Source organism: Schistocerca gregaria, chromosome 2, assembly GCF_023897955.1.
Source record: "Schistocerca gregaria isolate iqSchGreg1 chromosome 2, iqSchGreg1.2, whole genome shotgun sequence".
Lineage (NCBI taxonomy): Eukaryota > Metazoa > Arthropoda > Insecta > Orthoptera > Acrididae > Schistocerca > Schistocerca gregaria.
Window position 1 is genome coordinate 598,380,701 of NC_064921.1, and position 8,792 is coordinate 598,389,492.

Consider the following 8,792-nt stretch of genomic DNA (forward strand, 5'->3'; position numbering starts at 1 on the left):
TCGCCCTTGCATAGACCCTCTATATATTCCTTCCACCTTTCTGCTTTCCCTTCTTTGCTTAGAACTGGGTTTCCATCTGAGCTCTTGATGTTCATACAAGTGGTTCTCTTATCTCCAAAGGTTCTTTAATTTTCCTGTAGGCAGTATCTATCATACCCCTAGTGAGATAAGCCTCTACATCCTTACATTTGTCCTCTAGCCATCCCTGCTTAGCTATTTTGCACTTCCTGTCGATCTCATTTATGAGACGTTTGTATTTCTTTTTGCCTGCCTCATTTACTGAAATTTTATATTTTCTCCTTTCATCAATTAAATTCATTATCTCTTCTGTTACCCAAGGATTTCTAGCAGCCCTTGTCTTTTTACCTACTTGATCCTCTGCTGCCTTCACTCCTTCATCCCTCAGAGCTACCCATTCTTCTTCTACTGTATTTGTTTCCCCCATTCCTGTCAATTGTTCCCTTATGCTTTCCTTGAAACACTGTGCAATCTCTGGTTCTTTCAGTTTATCCACGTCCCATCTCCTTAAATTCCCGTCTTTTTTGCAGTTTCTTCAGTTTTAATCTACAGTTCATAACCAATAGATTGTGGTCAGAGTCCACATCTGCCTCTGGAAATATCTTGCAATTTAAAACCTGGTTCCTGAATCTCTGTCTTACCATTATATAATCTATCTGACACCTGTCAGTATCTCCAGGCTACTTCCATGTATGGACGGAAGTTGACAGCACTGAAATATACTGTGTGCCTGCTCGCACTCCAGCTTAGAAGATACTAATAAAATATAAATTAATGTACTTGTTGTAACAAAGTGATAGTTTGAATTTATTACGTTCAATCTATACTTTTTTGTAATATCAAAATTGTTAATGTGTCTTGAATTTGGATCTAGAAAATATGGCTACCTTAACACACTGATCTCTTAAGCGGCTAGCAGAACCTTAGGTGTATATGAACATTATGCCGCAAACCGCGCTTCTCTACCTATCTCCATTTCTGAAATCTATCTGATGAAAGTTGTGTACACAATTTTGGAACATCCTGTATCTTCCATACCACTTTATTGAGACAATGTGAAGTCGCCGACAATGGGCGATCGCATATACGACGCCGCCCCGCCCGCCAGACAACTGCTTTCTATTCATTGAGCTGTATAAAACTAGTTCCATTTACGTTCATTGATCTTATTGCAAATCAGTACTAAGCCTGAATGTGAACGACTTTATAATGCGGTATCACAAATTCTTGTTACTCTCATGTGTAATTTATAACTGATGATGGGTAGGTGGTGCGCGCCCGCTGGGATTGTTATAATCCGTTCATCATAATAATAAACCTGATGTAAACAAACACAAACGAGATGATTGATGAGAAGCCGTAGCACACGTACACTGGTGGTGTTACGCTCTTGGAAGAAGATCTTAGTTATGTATTAGACATATTATTACTAAGTTACGTTAACTGAAACTTTAAGATATTCAAATGCATTAAGAGCCATCAACGTATTTCTTAGTCACGCTTTAGCTACGTAGTTCTTACTTCAAAAATCGTGTACAGTCACAGCGTCTACAGCGTTGTGCTGTGATTGTCGCGCTGTTAATGCACAATATGAAAATGGCTGAGGCTGCTTTCTGCTCCGTTGTGAACGCGCGAGTCGAACACGGTTAAAATGTGCCGAGAAACTGGCTGTTCTTAATGTTTTTCATAAAGTTACGGAGATTTTCATAAAGTTACGGAGATATTCGGCTTTGAAGTTTTCCCAGTGTTGTATACAATACAGTTGATAATCTCACCCACATTGAACATGTAGCGCAGTGAGTAGTATTATAGTAAGTATACCAATTGCGGTTATTCGTGCGTGGTTCAAATCTTCCAAGTATCCTTTTTTCTCATTCAATTGGAAATATCTACATCTCATAATTATAAAACTCCTTTTTTATGAATAATGCACGTCTTGTTTCTAATTAAATATTGGATACGAAATTCCTGTTTATATTTCAAATACAAATTCTTAATTATCGATGTTTTATGTGAAGACTGTTCATTAAAGTTGTTTAAATTAAGAAAACATAATTTAATTTTTAAGGCAAAAATGAAAATTCACATCCTCCTTATTTGGACTATGTCCATCGTTTTACACTGGAAAGGCAGATAAGTATCGTAGAAACATGAAAAACAATCATTTGCACAGCAACGAGCATATAATACAAATGCTGCATTTTTACATTTCTTACTGTACCATTACAATATGAACCTAACAGAACAGATCTGGAACCAAGCTGCGGGATTTGGCCCGAGAAGTAACAAGATGTACTGGAACTACCGCTGACAGCTTTTTCACACGTCACTGCCGAACCCTGGCGGGGTATAGAAGGGCTCGTCATAAAAGACGAGAAAATGCTGCGTCTGGTTGGCTTCGTGGATGCTGTTGTTGATAGGCTCGTTATCAACGTAGCAGGTGACACTTCCAGAACGGAAATGTATTTCTCGGATTCCAATAAGGAAGAAGCTAAGATTACCAGACGACAGACTGTAGTTAATACCTTCAGTGGCTTTAATATTTAAATATACGGTGAAGTCATTCAGTACTCTCTAAAGTTACACACAGCTTATGCACAAAAATTATCCGACGGTTAAGTCACGAATTTTCATGATTCTTGTTTTTAATTACCATTTGGACGTTAGCTAAAAACGACAACGTGTTGCGACTTTCGTCTAAGCAGCGTATTGTGGGAGATCTGTAGTGTAATTTTTTCATTCTCCTTAAAAATTAAATGACATTAGAAGCTGTATTGCTCCTCTGCTCTTCTCTTTTTACGTGTGAACTGCAGCTGACCACTTCACTGCAGGCTAGCTGTACCAGCTGACTGGCCACTGCTGCCCAAGTTAAATGCACCGGTAAAGCTGTTGTCCCGTGTTATCGCCTTAGGCCGGTATTACACCATCAAATTTCTTTGTCAAATATTTGATCAAAGATGTGATCAAATATATTTCACAAAGATCTTTGACGTAGCGCGAGAAGGGGTATTACACTGTCATCAAATTTTTCGTCAAAGTTCAAGATGGCTGTCAACAACTTGTTATTAACCTTAGCAGTTGCACGTACTGCAATTGTATTATGTGTACACGAGGAAAAGAAGTGGGGGGGGGGGGGGGGAGGAAGGAACCATACATACGAGGTTGACAGTCTTAAATTCCTGGAATTACAACTTGATAATAAATTCAGTTGGGGGGGAGCACACCACAGATCTGCAGAAACGCCTTAACAAATCTGTATTTGCAATTCGAGTCTTAGCAGACATAGGCAACATAAAAATGAAAAAGCTTGCATACTTTGCCTACTTTCATTCCATAATGTCATATGGTATAGTCCAAAAGCGTGTAATACGTATTATTTGTGGAGTAAATTCACGGACGTCCTGCAGAAACCTCTTCAAAGAACTAGGTATACTAACTACTGCCTCTCAGTACATTTACTTCTTAATGATATTTGTCCTAAATAATATATTTCTTTTTCCAACAAACAACTCAGTTCATATATACAATACCAGGAACAAAAATTATCTGCACAAGGATTTAAAAGCACTTTAGTTCAAAAAGGGGTCCACTACTCAGGAACACCCATCTTCAATAATTTGCCAGCAAACATAAAAAATTTAGTTACAAATAAAGATCAGTTTAAAAGGAGCCTGAAAGACTTACTAGTGGCCAACTCCTTTTACTCCATTGACGAAATTTTTAATAGAAACAAATGATGTATTTATTCATACTATTATTATTGTTATTTCAGCTTTAAAAAAAATGACATGTTCCACATCCACGAGGGTCTCCTCAGCACGGATCTATGGAACGAAAAACTAATCTAATCTGGATGAAGCAGTGGGTTTTACGACGACACGATAAAAGCATTCAACAAAACTTGTTACGTGAGCTTACAGTGGAAGACGTCAAGTTGTACATCAATTACTTAAGAATGGATGAGCATACATTTCTGTATGTGCGCAGTGAAGTGTATCCTCATATCACAAAGCATAATATTCACTTAAGAACTGCTGCGTCTTCAGAAGACATGCTCACTGTAACACTCCGATTCCTTGCTACAGGAGAGGGTTAGGTTAGGTTAGGTCTCCAATCTTCTTAATCTGTTTTTGTATTCAGGGTGCCACACGTTGTAAAGTGCCTCATCAGCTTGATACGTCTCTATTAATTTTGTAGTTGTCAGCACACAGCAATTGTATTTACCGGCAATGCTTGTAAAAACACTACAGACGACAGAACGCTGCAGCGATGCTAGCGCTCCATGTGGTAACATGTCACATTGCAGTGAACAGAAGACAAGCGATTTCTTTGATTAAATCTACAGCGAGGCCCCAGATTTGATCAAATATTGGACGACAATTGACAAAGTTCCTATTGCACCATCAAATATCTTTGACAAATAAATTTGATAGTGTAATACCGACCTAAGTCGATGTGCGCGTAACGCACATCGCAAAACGTGCCCTTATTATCGTACTTCACAGTACTCTAGACAGCTTGACTGCCGTCCCACGTCACACGGAAATCCATGGAGGTTCCAGCAAATGCGGAAGAATACATAGTGCAATGTTTACATCAGATTTATTTTTATGATGAACGGATTATAGCATTGAAACGAAAGCGAGGAAACATTCCCCATCTTACGTCCCCACTCTCCGCGGAACATCGGGCCATCGGCCAAATTACCATCTACAGACTGTAGCAGGGAAAATAATTGTCTGATGGCAGGCCTACCCCAGCGATACGTCAAGTTAATTTGTTACGCGTTAATGGCGCCTGGAACTATTTAATCCACAACAGCATATGAATCATTTTTAAATGATGAAAAGAACAATTACTCCATTCAGTTCGTAATTCAATGAACATGGATATTTCTTATGTTAACTTTGGCATACCCTTTAGTTACGTCTTTACTTAGGACGCCCTCTATCAGTATAATGTAGCTTTGCTTTAATTCAGCTAATTAAAGGAGTGCAGGCAGGTTTCACTCAGAAGAATGAATGGATAGCTCCGTCATCTAAAACAGTAAAGAGCGGTTTCAGTTAAAAGAATGAGTGCACGGTTCAACCGACAGAAAAGCCCATTGTTTTCACTTGAGAAGAAAGAATTCTGTCAAGCTAAAAAGCTACAACGGTGTCTAATCTTTCATTCTATTGCTCCCACTGACTGCTTTGACTCGAAAAAAAATGAATAATAATTCAACCGACAAGTAAAACTATAACCGACTGACTCGATTGTTTTCAGTCAGTTGCTTCCACAGACTAGTTTCACTCAAAAGAATGAGTGAATAATTCAACCGAGACCTGTAACTACAACCGAATGAGTCGATTGTTTTCATTCAGTTGTTCCTATCACTACGCAAATGCCCTCTAGAAATTTCCATACTAAACTGAAAAATGTATCAGGTTCTGCAGGAGAACCTGGAACTCGATAACTAATTAGAGGTTGTTTTTTCATCATCAAGCGCGAAACTGTTGCGATGTGTTTCTTGACCTCGTGGTGTTGGGTAACATGTGATCACTGTTCAGCCGTTGTTTCTTTCCCACTTTGTAGGCAGACGGCAAGACACGTCCATCTGAAGTAAAATTACCCTGCCGTTAAACTGCAGGATACCGCTGCATTCGACCTCTTGTTGCTTTTACTTTAGGCACTGTAGTATTCCCTTGCGCTTCACAGCACCAGAAACGAATAAACATGAGTTGGTAAGAATTTGCGACACGTGGTGCAATATGGCTAGGGACAAGGAAAGCCCGTCTTCCCTGGTGAGTGCGGTCGATAAGAAGATAAACACACAGCTGCAAGCTGATACACAAAAACAGAACATACATTCTACATTTAGGGCATCGAATATATTTTACATGAAACATATAGCTCACACGGTCTTCCTCGTTTAAGTACCACAAAACAAATGGAAAACAGATGTAGCATAGTGAGAAAAAATTGTAAATACGCGCTACTAACCAAAAAACAGTAAGTTATGTAACGATAGAAACATATTTAAAATATGTGTTTGCATAACATAATGATTATTTACATAAAATGCCCTTTTTTAGGTCTGCCGTCCTTACACCGCAGCAAAGAAAATAACCACTGAGTGAAGCAGCTACAGACACTTCCCATAGTTTCAATTTAATAGTGCTCTTTTGACACTCATTCTTACAAAGAAAGTTATGTTAAATTATTAAAATTTCCGACCCTGCCAGGATTCGAACCTGGAGTCTTCTGATCCGTAGTCAGACGCGTTATCCGTTGCGCCACAGGGCCCCTACATGCCAACTCACTGCCTTCGTGACTCTTGTTCATTCAGTAAAAATACGGTTTTCATGTTTCTTCTCTTCAATTTCACAGTTCAGTCTAATAGTCTTTATCTAAATATATACACTGCTAAATAAGATTATCCGTGCCTCGCTTCAGCGAAGATCGATGGGCGTGATTACAGTCGTTTGGTGTACAGCTGTCGTGGCAACTTGCAACGGTATGTGCGGTAGATGTATTCGCTCTAGTGGTGATACGACTGAAAAGCGTTAACGTCATAATAAATAATGCCATCATTACTGTATTTAGTTTGTGATCTTAGAGTGACAGAGGAAGGAAAGCGTGCTCTGAAAATAGACTGCATCGTTGATAATTTAAAAAAAAATTTCCTCATGTAATGTAGAGTCTAAATACATCCTACGAAATATGGCATATCCCATAAAGAGTGAATGATAGGCAGTATTGTTAAGAAGCCATTTGCCACTTCTTTTAAAACACGTTAGTCTGACGCACATAGCGACGCAAGGTGACAGACATTACTTTAGCGGTGGCTACCATTACACTTTATATGATGACATAAAATGTTATAGTTCATAGATAATTATGTTATTTTTGTTTTATACTGGCTCCGTAAAGTTTTAAGATTAATTTATTTTTTGTTTTTTCATTCGGTTGTGATGTGTTTAACGGCAGTTGGGTGCAATGGAATAAAAAATGTTAATGACGAATTCTCAGTTATGTTAACACCGTATAGTCAGCCCCCTTGCGTCAACAAGATTGCTGTTGCTCAAGGAGTCTATCAAGACGGTATGTCCCAGAAAATAGAAGCGCAAATCGGTCACAGCTTTTTTTATTAACCATCAAGAACAAAACAATTTTCCTTTTTGCACAGAAATGAATTATTAGGATAAAAATAATCGTCCACTGCAGGATCACTTGAGATACTCTGTGCTGCTTATAAAAGCTTGCTGTTCCAGTCAGACATGAACTGTGCCACAACGGCAGGCTTTCCGCTAGCAGCAGCCGATGACATCTTTTGTAAAGAACGTGAACATCTGCTACCAACTGCGGCAGCAGTGCAACGAGGCTTCAGTATAAAAGGAACGGACTAGTAAGAGGTCTTTTTCAATAAATGCAACAACTTAGCCACGTACGTTGCTGATGGCTTCGTAGTGCGTTATGCGTGGAGGCTTGAAACACGGTACGTCAATTGCTCAATGGTCATGGTTTGAGCTGCTACAGTGGTCGTTTTATTAGTGCTACAGTGGTGGAGTTTAGTACAAAGGTACTTTGTTATATGTGGAAAAAAAGTTTATATACATATTTCGTATTGCACGCGTTTTTCCCGTACGGTTTAAAACAAAACACGTACACGTTTCACTATTATAGTTAGGACGTGTACTTAAAACTGAAAATGGCGGCTTTCGGGTAGGAAAGGGCGGAAGCTGCCATGAAGGTGGGTCCGTTAGGTGACGTGCACAATGATAGTTGTTAACAGTTCGCTCCAATTACAGGTTGGAGGTGTGTCTCCTAATGACCGGACACGAAAACTCACCATCAGATACGCGTCTGATTATGCGCAAAACAAAAGTCGGCGGCTTGTTTCCTCCTCAAATCATTTCCAGACGCGATAGACATATCCTGGCTCAATGCGCTAACCTGGCATTCAAGAAACGGCTCTGTAAGCCACGTTCAAACAATGCGCATATGGAGGCTCGGCCGAAGTTTGCGGAACGTATGTCACAGACCCTAGAATTGGAACAAAGTAATTTTTAATGACGAAAAGTAGTTTAATTTGGATGGCTCAGATGGTTTTCATGATTACTGGCATGGTCTCCGTGCAGAAGAACACGTTCGGTCAATCTTTTGCGGTGACAGTGCTATTATCTGGACAGCGTTTTGCGCTGAAGGCACGTACAACATAGCATGGCTGTACCCCAAAATTAAGTCCGATGATTATATGGAACTGCTGGAAGCTGAATTGGTTTGTATGTATTAGGAATTTGACGATGATAATACACTATTCCAACACGATAAAGCTGGTAAATCACAGGTCTGCCAAGATAAAATCGTAGTTTCAAGATAAAGGTATTCCAATTCTGAGCGGCATCGAGAAGTCCGGATTTAACCCTTAACTGGTGATGTTGGGTGTCAGATACCCAGCTAAATCTTTGAAGCCCCCATTATTACCAGATTGTCGTGAGTACATCATTGTTGGCTCCTATACCTTCAAGTCAGTTTGTTGCAAGTCGGCTTGAAGCGCGGTACTCAACAGAGTGGTGAGATGTTTGTTTTTATACGCGATTTTTTAAAGTTACTGGGTATTTTTAACCCAACTTCACCAGTTACGGAACTTTTTTTGGAATATTCTATTTTAGTGTGACATCTAGCAGGTTTCCTGTGATAAATTGGTTCAAATGGCTCTGAGCACTATGGGACTCAACATTGTAGGTCATAAGTCCCCTAGAACTTATGAACTACTTAAACCTAACTAACCT

General features: G+C 39.4%; 1 protein-coding gene and 1 non-coding gene across 2 annotated transcripts in view; both read right to left on the reverse strand.

Annotated features, from left to right (window-relative positions):
- Positions 1–3,608, reverse strand: part of LOC126334527 (spindle and kinetochore-associated protein 1-like) — a 424,403-nt gene extending 420,795 nt beyond the window's left edge. Inside the window, exon 1 of the mRNA XM_049996882.1 lies at positions 3,587–3,608. The gene's annotated coding sequence lies outside the window, so the exon portion shown is untranslated. The remainder of the gene's footprint in view (positions 1–3,586) is intronic.
- A 2,622-nt stretch (positions 3,609–6,230) lies between these two features.
- On the reverse strand, positions 6,231–6,303 carry Trnar-acg (transfer RNA arginine (anticodon ACG)). Its single transcript has one exon. It is a non-coding gene; the product is annotated as a tRNA-Arg (tRNA).
- Between the last annotated feature and the right edge of the window lie 2,489 nt (positions 6,304–8,792).